Source organism: Trichechus manatus, unplaced genomic scaffold (assembly GCF_000243295.1).
Source record: "Trichechus manatus latirostris isolate Lorelei unplaced genomic scaffold, TriManLat1.0 scaffold00073, whole genome shotgun sequence".
In the NCBI taxonomy this organism is placed as follows: Eukaryota; Metazoa; Chordata; class Mammalia; order Sirenia; family Trichechidae; genus Trichechus; species Trichechus manatus.
In genome coordinates this window covers 2,779,337-2,793,280 of record NW_004444009.1, presented here as the reverse complement: position 1 = coordinate 2,793,280, position 13,944 = coordinate 2,779,337, and positions in this window count along the sequence as shown.

The window sequence follows — 13,944 nt, the reverse complement described above, 5'->3', positions numbered from 1 at the left end:
CAAGCCATCACTGTTTTCCACTGCACACCTCTCCTCAGGAAAGGGGCAGCTGGTGACAGCGTTTGGATTAGGAAGAAGAACACCAGACCCACCTGGAAAGGAGCCCCAAGGCCACACCATGCAGCACCAAGTTGAGCAGAGATGCCTGGGCTGGGAGATGAGAAGCCTGACCTCTCCCCACCCCCTTTTGGGGGACCCTTGCTGCCCACAATGTGGCAGGCAGGGGAGTCACGTGCCACAGTCACTGCCAGGTGGCCAGGAGTCAGTCCCGCAAAGCTGTTATGTCGGGAAGGAAACAGCTGGGCAGACATCCAGAAGCGGCTCCCACTCAGCCTCCTCCAGACTGTAGCTCCTTTCCTGTCTCCTCATCTCACGGGTTCCTTCCTTACCTACTCAGCGCTGACGCCAGGGCAGGCTTAGACTTCCCCTCCTCCACCAGCAGCAGTTGGAGGCTTCCTCTCTTCACTTCCCACGGCCCCCTGTGCACCCACTCTCCCAAGGGAAAGTCTCCATAGCAGAGTCCAGGCAGGGACACCCAACTGGGTAGAATGTTGGGAAAACAATTTAAGTCTGCAGTTCAAAGGCTGAACTCATGACCATAACTGGGGTCTAACCAGGGATTCCAGAGGGTTAATAATTTGTCAGTCTTCAGCACCAACAGAGTCAAAGGTCAACTAGCCTCTCAGAGGATATGGTCCTCAGGGTCCTGCCTCTTCCAGGGTGAGCCCATGATCAGGGAGAACCCTAACGGGCAAAGAAAGGTACCTCACCATGTTCGCAGATGTCTCCAAGGAGCTGGGAGTAACACCCTTACACTGACTGTGCTCATATCCAAAGGCTGGAAGCAGACTTTTCCCTCAGCTGGCTTCTCCAGTCCCAGATTCAAACTGTCCAAACCAAAATGCCAGCCACCCAAGTGGCAGACTGCTGCATGAGGTGAACATTAATTTCAGACAGGAATAGCCAAAAGATTACTGCAGCTAAGTGCTGACCACTCTCCAGATGGGAGCAGTCAAAATTATATGGTTTCCTCCTTGTGGTTACTGCTTTTTTACCTGGAAAGGGAAACCCAAGTTGAAAAAAGAGGAAGGCTCAAACCACAGCAACAGAGCAGTCAATGTAAAACCCATTGGTGAGAGCTAGTCTGAGACTCCTTCCAATCTCTGTGGTCAAGAATAGCACAAATGCCCTTGGGGTCAGGCATTTCTTGCCTCATTGGTTGTGCTAAGAGCCCTCAGTTTGGCCTGATGGTTTCAGCTCATCACAGCTGCCAAGCATCCACCCCTCAACTCCTCCTGCACAAAATAAGAATTAGTGCAATGCTGAGGCAGATCCTAAGGGCCCTTAAAGTTAGGTCATCTGCTGTCAGATGAAAAGGCTCAAAAGCAAAAGGTCTTCATGCAGGCATTTTCTCATCCATATTTTATTTTTAAGTAACTGATTACCATATTTTATTTTTAATTAACTGATTAGAATATTCCACCTGATATATTGGGAATGGAGCCCTGTGGCTCAGTGGTTAAGAGGCTCAGCTGCTACAACTGGACTAAACCAAAGCTAAGAAGTTTCCTGAATACAATCAAATACTTAAGAGAGACAGAGTAGCAGAGATGGGGGGTCTGGGGACCAGGCTTTCAGGGGACATCTAGGTCAACTGGCATAACAAAGCTTATTAAGAAAATGTTCTGCATCCTACTTTGGTGAGTGGCATCTGGGGTCTTAAAAGCTTACAAGTGGCCATCTAAGATGCATCAATTGGTCCCAACCACTTGGAGTAATGGAGAACAAAGAACACCAAAGACACAAGGAAAGTATTAGCTCAAGAGATGGAATGGGCCACATAAACGACACTTCATCAGCCTGAGACCAGAAGAACTAGATGGTGCCCAGCTACCACCAATGAACAGGGAACACAAAAGAGGGTCCCTGATGGAGCAGTAGAAGGATGGGGTGCAGAACTCAAATTCTAGTAAGAAGACCAGACTTAATGGTCTGACAGAGACTGGAGGCGCCCCGGAAAGCATGGCCCCTGGACTCTCTATCAGCCCAGAACTAAAACAATTTCTGAGGCCAACTCTTCAGACAGGGATTGGACTGGACTGTGGACATAAAGTGATATTCATGAAGAGTGTGCCTCTTAGTCAAGTAGATACAAGAGATCAAACGGGCAGCTTCTGTCCAGAGGTGAGATGGGAAGGCAGAGAGAGTTAGGAGCTGGTTGAATGGTCATGGGGAATCGGGGGCAGAAACGAGGTGTGTGCTGTCGCAGAATGGGGAGAGCAATTAGGGTCTCATAACAATGCATGTAAAAAAAATTTTGTATGAGAGACTAACTTGAAATGTAAACTTCATTTAATTACAACAATTAAAAAAAAAAAAAAGAGCTCGCCTCCTAACCAAAAGGTCAGTGGTCCAGATCCACCAGCTGCTCCTTGGAAATGCTATGGGGCAGTTCGACTCTGTCCTATAGGGTTGCTATGAGTCAGAATCGACTGGATGGCAACAGGTTTGGTTTTTTTGGTTTATACTAGGAATACTTCTGTTCATCATTTTTTCCCCTGTGCTTGGCATTATACCACCGCCACTACCTTTACTCATAGGGACTTCATAGCAACCCTATAGGACAGAGTAGAACTGCCCCATAGCGTTTCCAAGGAGCAGGTGGTGGATTCAAACCACCAACCTTTTGGTTAGCAGCCTGAACTCTTAACCACCGCACCACTATGAGTCAGAATCGACTTGACAGCAATGGGTTTTAACTACCTTTATGGAGTCCCTGGGTGGTGCAATTGGTTAAGTGCTTGACTACTAACCAAAAGATTGGCAGTTTGAGCCCACCCAGAGGCACCTTGGAAGAAGAGTCTGGTGTGATCTGCTTCCAAAAGGTTACAGCCTTGAAAATCCTATGGAGTTCAGTTCTACTCTGACACACATAGGGTCACTATGAGACAGAATCAACTTGATGGCAAACGGTTACTAACTTTATATATTCTCAACTTTTTTTTTCTTATTTAACAAGAGAAACCCTGGGCAGGTCTCAACAGAATTATCTTCAGACATCCCAGCACCTGGCTCAAGTGTTCAACATTTAGATTTCATGGAATCATAGATCCTGGAAATCCTTTAGTTCAAACTCGTTTTACAGACAAGAAACCAAGGCTGACAGAAAGGGAAAGTGACCACATTAGATACCACAAGGCAGGTTGCTGAGGAGTTGTGGCCAGAATCTCAATTTTCTCATGATGTATCGAGTGATCTTTGTATCATTTTAATATACAACACCACTTCAAAAACAGGCAAAAAAAACTAAGGTCATATACTTGTCCTTTTTTTTGATTTTTGCACACTGTACCAAAAAAACAGTGTGTCAGAATCCCATCATACTACAAAATTTGTCCATCAAAGCATCTTATTTTTCACGAAACCGTTATATACATATAGGGTAGCTGACTGGGAGCCTAGGGGAAATGCTTTGTAGAGGACAAGACAGCAGGGACAGATCAAGATTAATCTTAATTAAAAACCTACAGACATCTATGCGGTATGCACCCACCCACAGCAGAAAGAGATGTGGTTTAATGATCTATTTCACTGAAGGACAACAGAGAAAAGCAGTTGAGAATGCACAGAGGGTTTCTGCAAGATACTGGAGTTATTAACAAATAGCTTTGTTCTGGGAGCTCGATGCTAGAATCCCATGCTATGGTTGCCAGCCGGGGCCAGGTAACCTCAGGAAGTCTTTTCTAGCCCAGATGATTCTGTGATCAGATGTCCACTGGAATGAACAGCCCTCAAGAGAATGTTCATCACAGCAAACAGGGAGAGAGGAGTGTTGGGACCAAAGGGATTGAGGCCTACAGTCACCCCAGCTTCCCACTATACAGTCAACAGCAGAAACTGCTCTTCCAATTGTCTGCCCAAAATAACTTCAGCATTGTTGGTGAAGAATGGCTGGAGTGTTCCAGCCCAGTGCATTTCAGCAATGGGTACGTGACCCCTCTGCATACAGTCTGCCAAGGTATCTTCCAACAAAGAAAAAGCAGAATAAAAATGGCACCTGATTCTTGAATTGTCCTGCCTGATTAAGTTTTTAACTCCATAGCTAGACTGTTTTCAGCTTAAAGTGAAATATTTGCATACATTTAAATAGACCTTTTATATATATGGACACATATAAAAAAATATGTAAAAATAAATATGTATTTATGTTACTATTATTTCCTTAAAACTAACAGACTATCAACAAAAACCAAGATCCTGGGAAACTATATGACACATGATCCAATTTCTTCAAAAGCAATCATGATAAAAATGGCAAGGAAAAATAGAAATGGAGGGAAACCTATGGGTCAAAAAACTTTAAAGAGATATATCACCCAATCTCAATGTATAGATCTTACTTGAATCCCAGTTCAAATAAATTGTCAAACAAGTTGTGTCAGATAAGACAACTGGGGAGCTGTGAATGTTTACATTTCATATTAAGGAATTAATTCATAGTTTAAAGTGTTGGTGTTGTGATTAAGCTTACAAAGCGTTCTTATATCTTTAAGAGATACATAATGCAATATTTACAGGTGAAATGATATATCTGGGATTTGCTTTAACATAATTCCAGGGTGAGGGCACAGATGAACCAAGACTGGTCATATACTGATCACTGTTGAAGCTACGTGATGGTATGTATCAGTTCATTATGCTACTTTATCTACTTTTGTATTTGCTAGAAAACTTACTGTCATGGATTGAATTGTGTCCCCCAAAAAAGTGTGTCAACTTGGCTAGGACATGATTCCCAGTATTGTGTGATTGTCTACTGTTTTGTCATCTGATGTGATTTTCCTATCTGTTGTAAATGCTACCTCTTTGATGTTAATGGAGCCCTGGTGACACAGTAGTTAAGAGCTCGACTGCTAACCAAAAGGCCTGCTAGCCAAAAGGCCTGCTAACCAAAAGGCTGGCAGTCTGAATCTACCAGATACTCCTTGGAAACCCTACGGGGCAGTTCTACTCTGTCCTATGGGGTCGCTATGAGTCTGAATTGATTCAATGGCAACAGGCTTGGTTTTGGTTTGGTATATTCATTTAAATTCTGAGAAGATCATAATAAACTATCAGTGATTTCTACAAAAATAATAGCCTACTTTTTACAGGTTATGCAAATCAGGAGTCTTTACTATGCTTAATATCGAATAGAGCCAATGTGAACTGGGGAGGGGGCAGTGCAGTAAAAAGACTAAGGAAAGGAAGTTAAGCTTGATGCTTTTTGGTCTTTTTTTAAAAAAAATTTATGAGATAGAGCAACAGCTGCTATGTCCAAAATATAATCAGAATCCTGCTTCTGCTATCATCTACTTTATGTTCCCAGATAAGCCAGCCAGTACTTGTTTATTTCCACCATTAGATCAGCAACTCCACACTCAAAACCAAGGGGCAACAAACCAGGTTGATGGTCCTAGTCCTGACAACTCTGTGAGAGAAATGCTTTATCTCCAGGACAGTCAAACTGATGAAATGATATGAGTGCCCAACAGATTAAGTACCTCAGAATGATCTTCTAAGAGAATGAAAAACACGAGGGTGTGTGTAAGGAAGATAATACACCAGTGATTTAGGAAAATGTGATTTCCATGTGATGAGCCCTGAAAGGTACAGAAGTACTTTACCAGCCAAAACTCAGAACTTTTATATTTAGATTGTGTCCTGCTCAGAGAAACTCTGAGTATGCAATCCAACTTTACTCGCACCGCACTACAGAAAGAACAGCTTGAAGATACCATTTCCCCACTTTATGTTAGAAAATAAAAGTGTGTGGACATTTTCCATTTTAGCCAAGTCTATAACAGAACCAGTCACAGGATGCAGCTTTCATCCAGGAAGTAACGCTGTCCATCTCAAGAAGCAGGGTGTGATGTCCAGGGCTCATTCATACACCACAGTGACCAAGTCATTCCACAGGCTCAGTCTGTTTGAATTACTTCTGTTCCTCTGCCTCCAGTTCCTAGCACTTTCTGCAGAGAGCAGCAGCACGATACAAGCTTGTAAAACAGAATAATGGTATTTTTCTTGAGTATGGGTTCTCAGCCTGAGGGCCTTCAGAGTCCATGAACTCCCTGAAATCTTGTGTACATTTTTCTTTATGAACATTTTCTGATGAGAAGGCCTATAGCTTCCCCTTGGACTCTGAAAGAATCCATGGAACAAAAATGAAACAAACAAAACCCGTTACAAACCACTACTGCAGAGGACTTGAGATAAAATTCCTTTCCATAAACATTTCAGAAATCATCCAGAATAATTTTGGGAGAGAGGAATCTGAGCAGATTCAACACTACATGCCATGAAATCTTTTGGTGGGTTGGTGGATAACAGAAGATAACTGACAGTAAACCAAAAGCAGGCAGTAGCACAGACAAAAATATCAGTAAATGTCAGAGGGGCTGGAGCAGAATGAAGAACCTGACAAATGCAACCTTGCCTGATCCAGCTTATACTGGGGTTTGCTAATCTGATCTTTGTTGTTGTTGACAGTTACCACTGAGTAGGCGCTGACTCATGAGGACCCCATATACAGCAGAATGAAATGTTGCCTGGTCCTGTACCATCTTCACAATTGTTGGTATGCCTGAACCCATTGTTGTAGCCACTGTATATTTCGAGTACCTTCCAACCTAGAGGGCTCATGTTCCAGCACTATAATGGACAATATTTTGTTATGATCCACAGGGTTTCCACTAGCTAATTTTTGGAAATAGATTGCCAGGCCTTTCTTCCAAGTCAGTCTTAGTCTGGAAGCTCCACTAGAACCTGCCTACCATTGGTGACCCTGCTGGTATTTGAAATACTGGTGATATAGCTTCCAGCATCCTAGCAACACACAGACTACCACAGTACAACAAACTGGCAGACAGGTGGTAGGATCTCATCTAGCACCCTATTTTACAGATGGGGCAGGCAATGGAGACCCAGAAAGGTTAAGTGAATTACCCATGAACACACCAGTGAAGGGCAGAGATAAGCTTAAATCCCTGGTATCCCAACTTCTGCTCCAATCCCCTTTCTATTCAACACAGCCTATGGCGCTTGGCTAAGACATTCACACTGGCACTTTGGGTCTCACAGCATCATTACTTCACCCGCTTTTCACTGCCTAATCACTTGTGTTATGTGGCAGGTGCAATAAGAGGAAGTTAAATTGCTCTTCAAACCTCTAACACACTGCCTTTCTGGGAGGTATCTAATTTATGCAAACTTGGTCCTGGGTTTATGGCTCCCATCAGCTGCTTACTTGGGCAGTGAGTCAAATCACATTAATTAAACCATAACCTACCCAGTACACAAAGTGCTTTGTTAGTTAATCCTTCCCTTATTTCTCAAAGGAAAAAGAACTAAAATCAGGCCAAAGTCACCAACTCATTCCTAAACAAATCTTCATAGTGTTAGCAAAGTCATTCTGCCTGCAAATAATAACATGGAAATACCAGGATAAAGGAAGGGACTTTGGGAGTAACACAAAACTTCACAACAGAGGGAGTCCCCGGCTCATGTTTAACGGCAAGGGCACCACAGGATCAAGCTCATCAAGCATGACCCATCACTGCAAATAGTTTTTCAGACTCACGCTCTTTTCTATTACATCCAAATGTTTTAATAGCTTTGCATCCTGAGGCTTCTCTGGATCATTCTGTGGGATGCGGTGCAAAAGTGTGCCAGGCAGCAGGGGCAGGCCAACTAGCTCAATTCTGCTGAAAAGAATATATCACAGATGATGAGAAACTCAAACAACTTTTTATTGACAACGATCTTTAGAAAGTCCTCTCATATTACAGATGAGGAAAATGGAGACCAAAGAAGTGTTTTGTTTGAATTCGCAAAGGTCATGAGTGGGTGGGGGTGTTGGACTACCACTTAGGTCACCTGATTCCTTGTTAAGGACAACCAACCTTGTACCAGACGCTCCCTCAGCCCGCTCTGTCATATTTTTGGTTTAGTACTATGAATCGGAAGGAGCCCTGGTGGCACAGTGGTTAAAAGCTCAGCTGCTAACAGAGGTCAGCGGTTTGAACTCACCAGCAGCTTCACAGGAGAATGGTGTGGCAGTCTGCTTCCATGAAGATTACAGCCTTGGAAACCCCTATGGGGCAGTTCTACATTGTCTTATATGGTTGCTAGGAGTCAGAATCAACTAAGCGGCAACGAGTGGGTTTTTACTATGAGTCAGAATCAACTTGAAAGCATACAACAACTCTAGCTTTGGAGTCCCTAGTGGTGCAAAGGGTTAATGTGCTCGGCTGCTAACCAAAAGGTTGGAGGTTTGAGTCAACCCAGAGGCACCTCGAAAGACAGGCCTGGTGATCTGCTTCTGAAAAATCAACCACTGAAAACCTTGCGGAGCACAGTTCTACTGTGACACACATGGGGGCGCCATGAGTCAGAATTGACTCCACTGCAGCTGGTACTGGCACTCTAGCTTTAGCAATAGCACACTGATGTCACCTTCCTTCTTGTTTTTCTTGTTCTCTTCCAGACTTCTGTGTTTTTTCCTATTGTGACTTTATTATTTTTCCCCTAAAAAACACAGAAAATGTTCTTCAAATATAACTTCATGTGATCCCCAGAAATGGTCTCAGATTTAATGAGTTTTGGCTCATCTCCTGTTTTTACTAAAGAAAAACAGAACATCTTGCTGGCTAGAAAAAACAGTTGTTTGAATTAACATTGACTTAATGGAGTGTCATGGTAAACACTGAATAATCTCAAATTCTTTGTACAGCATTTAAAGCAAAAGTCATCATGAGAGAGAGAGAGAGAGAGGAGAAAAAAAGGGAGAGACAAAAGAAATCCTATGAAGTTTCAACCTAAAGAATTAGTACTATTTATTCCATTTTAAAAGAATCTTTAAAAAAACTTTCCCATTTAAGCTATGAAACCCTCTCACTAAAAGGAGAGACGTCTTCATCTGCAGCATCATTTTTTTAATGCCTAAAACCAATTATCAAACTACATTTCCTCCTGCAGTGCCATTTTTTGGTCAAACAAATCTTACAGGCTATCAAGAAAAGGGGAGAGAGGTGTCACCAAGCCCTGATAAATGCTAACATCACCACCACACACACACACCAGTTTCCCAGTGAACCAGAGACTTCCCAGGTATGAGCCATTTAGCAGATAGTATAGTAAGCCATGCTCACAACCAATATCAGCAATAATTTTCTATCTTCCAAATCCAATGGTCTATCAATACTGTGAAGTCCTTAGCACATAACAGGGATTCAATAAATGACTGCGGAATTCCTGTTGAGTCTCTTTCCTTGGAAATTCTCTCCTTCCTTGGAGTCCATGAAGGAGCCCTGGTGGTTCAGTGGTTAAGTGCTCAGCTGCTAACTGAAAGGTCAGTGGTTCAAAGCCACCAGCTGCTCTGTGGGAGAGAAATGTGGCAGTCTGCTTCCATGAAGATCACAGCTTTGGAAACACTATGGGGCAGTTCTACTCTGTCTTACACAGTGGCTATGAGTTGGAATCCACTTAACAGCAATAAGGTTTTTTTTTTTTTTTTTTGGAGTTCGTAAAACTGCACTGTCCTAGTCCTCCTTGTGGAACCCTAGTGGCATAGTGGTTAAGAGCTTGGCTGCTTACCAAAGGGTCGGCAGTTCGAATCCACCAGCTGCTCCTTGGAAACTCTATGGGGAAGTTCTACTCTGTCCTATAAGGTCACTATGAGTTGGAATTGACTCGATGGCAAAGGGTTTGGTTTTAGTCCTCCTTGTGGGGGTGGTGGTGGTTCAGTGGTAGAATTCCTGCCTCCTACACGGGAGACCTGAGTTCGATTGTGGGTCAGTGCGCCTCAAGCGCAGCCACCATTCTTCTGTCAGTGGAATTGCATATTGCTATAAGCTCAACAGGTTTCAGCGGAGCTTCTGGACTAATACAGACTAGGAAGAAAGGCCTGGTGATCTTCTGAAAATCAGCCATTGAAAACCATATTCTGCACAACAGTCCGACCCTGTTGTGCACGGGGTCACCATGAGTCAGGGGCCAATTCGGCAGCCACTAACAACACCATTCCTCCTTGTACTTCACGGACTACCTGTCTCCTTAATTCTTAAAACAAGTCACCCTTCAAGGTTCTTTTTCACATTTTCCTCTCCTTCCCCCAATTGTTTCTTTCTCCTAGATTTAAACAAACATCTCTGTTCAGAGGACTTACAAATTTGAGCCTCTAGTCCAACCACTCTACTCCAGATCCACATTTCTAATGATAATCTGGAATTACAACTGAGGCTTGAATGCCTCTTCTAGTCCTTAAATGCTGCCCTGCGTTCCACACGGGCAGGAAGCAACCTAAACACTGGGGAAAGCACATGCTAAAGAGTCAAAATAAGCCTGGATTCAATGCTAAGTTCTCCTACTTATAACTTGTAGCCCTTGGAACAGACATTTAACCTCTTTGAGTCTCCATTTCTTCATCTATGTTGTTTTTAGGTGCTGTCAAGTCGGTTCTGACTCACAGTGACCCCATGTGACACAGTAGAACCACTCCATAGGGTTTTCTTAGAGCAGATCACCATATCTTTCTCCCACAGAGCCCCTGGGTGTGTTTGAACCACCAGCCTTTTAGTTAGCAGCCAAGCGCTTAACAGTTGCACCACTAGGAATCCTTTTTATCAGAGAAGCTATACAATGAGGGAAAATGAGTTATCTTAAAAAGTTGTTATAAAAACTAAATGAATTTCTGTATGTAATGTATCTGGCCCTAAAAAACAACAACAACCAAACCAGTTGCAGTTAAGTCGATTCTGACTCATGGAGACTTCAACCGAGAAACCAAACCCATTGCCATCCAGTCGAATTCCAGCAGAGTAGAACTGCCCCCATAGGGTTTCCAAGGCTGTAATCTTCACAGGGAAGATGGCGAAGTGGTTAAGAGCTACAGCTGCTAACCAAAAGGTTGGCAGTTCGAATCCACCAGATGCTCCAGAAACCCTATGGGGCAGTTCTACTCTGTCCTCTGTGGTCACTATGAGTCGGAATTGACTCGACAGCAACGGGTTTGGTTTTCTTCGTTTAATTTCTATGGAAGCAGACTGACGCATAGTCTCCCACGGAGCAGCTGATGGATTCGAACTGCCGACCTTTCCATTAGCAGCCCAGGGCTAAACCATGGAGACTCCCCCACCCACCGTCGTCAAGCCGATTCCGACTCATAGTGACCTCATAGGGTTTCCAAGGTCGTAAACCTCTGCGGAAGTAGACTGCCATATCTTTCTCCCCCCAGAGCCACTGGTGGTTTTGAACTGCCAACCTTTCAGTTAGCAGTCAATCGCTTTAACCACTGTGCTACCAGGGCTCCTCATGGAGAATCCAGTCATATTAAAATTAACAAATATTATTTCTCTACCCCTAATCTTTGCTACATACTTGCTCCTTCTGACAGTGCCTATTTCTATTAATGCCTTTTCTGATCTTACTCAGCCAGGCTCAAACTGAGTCAACTTTGACCCCTCCCTCACCCCTTTCAGTCAAATCAGTTGTCATGTCTTTCCACTGTTATCTTTTTATTTTCCATTACCTCTATCACTGCAGTAGACACTCTTACTAGTTACATGCACCTACATATCACAACTGAATCAATCTTTTAAAACATAGATGCCCCTCTATTTATTCTCTTGCTCAGAAACCCGTAAATGACTCTGCCACTGTCTCTAAAGAAGCACAAACTCTAGGTTCTCAACAACGTAGCCTGAGGCTCTCTTGCCTTGACCTCTGTCCAGTATACCCCATCCAAAAAAAAACCCACGTTGTTCTAAATCCCTAGAATGTGTCCCATATTCTTCCTTTCTTGCCACTCTGTTCTTCCTCAAGAAACCTGCAGCAGTCTTTTCTGTCTAAAGGAAGGCAGCACCTGGGGAGGTTAAACTCTCAAATTGTGAAGAAAGACCACTTGTTTGAATCCAGTCTCTAGCTGTGGAACCTGAAGCAAGTTGCTCGACTGCTTTGAGCATTGGTTTTTTTCATCTATAAAATGGAAACAGTACCTATCTCATAAACTAGAATCAAATCCAGTTCAATTCCAACTCATGGTGACCCCAGGTGTGTCAGAGTAGACATGTGCTCCAAAGGGTTTTCAATGGCTGATTTTTTCAGTAGTAGATCCCTTCTGAGGTGCCTCTGGGTGGACTCAAACCATCCAGTTAGTAGCCAAGTGGTTACTTGCACCACCCAGGGACTCCTATTTCATCGGCTTAGTGTAGGATTGAGTTAATGCCTGTAAATTCTGAGAACAGAGCCTAGCACACAAAGTGCTTAGGTAGCATTATTATTATCTTACTTTGTATGACTCTTTACAGCATTTTTCCTTATCTCATTCTGCCTAATGTTAGGCTTAGTAACATGATTATAGTTATAATAATGCATAACTTATTGTTCACTGTCTCTATACCCCTACCACCTCTAACCGTAAGCTCTTTGCGGGAACTAGTTGTGGTTTACTTACTTATAAAATAGGTCCCCAAATATTTTCTGAAATGGATATAACTAAGTATAGTTATTTCTCTCCCTTAGTCTCAAAAAAAAAAAAAAGAAATGAAAGACCAGGAACTCTAGTGACCTGGCCCAGATCACATCAGGTAAGACAGAGCTATGGAAACAACCTAGTTCTTCTAACTGTATCCAGTAACTTGTCAGCACCAGGAGCCAAGTGTGCTTAATCATCCTGGTAAATAGGTGGTTATGACACACACACAAAACACCACCAATAACAGCAACCCCACTGCCAATGAGTTGATTTCAACTCGTGGCGACCCCATGTATTACAGAGTAGAACTGTGCTCCACAGGGTTTTCTTGACTGTAATCTTTACCATGATAGAAGGTGGCAATTTGCTTCAAAAGTTAGCCAAGCATTCTCAAAAAAGAATCCTGCATCCTTGGCCAAATGTCAGCACCCTTGTTTGCATCAGATGACCCTGTGAAATTCCTCTCCCAACTCCAAGCTTTTAACACTCAATTCAGCTGTGCAGAGGTCAGAGGCAGCAGAGCTGGGTTTGTGTTCATGGTAAAAAATGCTACTTGACTCTCCCAGTCTGACAGGACAACTGCTTCTCCCCTACCTCTGGAAGAAAGACAGGATTAGAACTAACAACAGAACCTGAAAGTAAATTATGAATGAAAAAAAGACTAGCACTTCAAATTTTACAAAGTAGTTGTAAGATTCAGAGGAGTTCAAAAACAAAAATGGCAAAAAAAAAAAAAAAAAAAACACCACACACAATATAGTAAGCTAAGTAAGATGTTGCTTTGGGGGAGGGGCGCACATTCAAATACATGAGAAATTTGTATTTAAATTTAACATTAAGAGTGTGTATTCAGATTGAAAGGAGCCCTGGTGGTGCATTGGTTAAAGCACTTGGTTGCTAACCAAAGGTAGGCGGTTCGAACCTACCAGCCGCTCCACGGGAGAAAGATGTGGCAGTCTGCTTCCGTAAAGATTTATGGCCTTGGAAATCCTGTAGGGCAGTTCTACTCTGTCCTACAGGGTTGCTATGAGTCGGAATCAACTCGGTGCCAGTGGGTTTGGATTTTTTTTGTTTGCTTACTCAGACTGAAGTTTATTCTCTGGCAGTTTTGAAGATTTTTTGTTCTGTTTCATTTTTCTTAATGGGCATGCATTTCTTGATTTACCTTCTCACCTACATACTATCATCAGCCTAGAAAACCCTTCCACTGAGGGTCCAGAAGGAGTCCCTGGGTGGTGCATATGGTTAACACATTCGGCTGCTAACGGAAAGGTTTGAGTTCAAGTCTGCCCAGAAGCTCCTCGGAAGAAAGGCCTGGCAATCCACGTCCAAAAAAAATCAACCACGGAAAACCTGTGGAGCACAGTTGCACTATAACACATGAGGTTGCCATGAGTTGGAGTCAACACTGGTAAAAAAAAAAAAAAAAA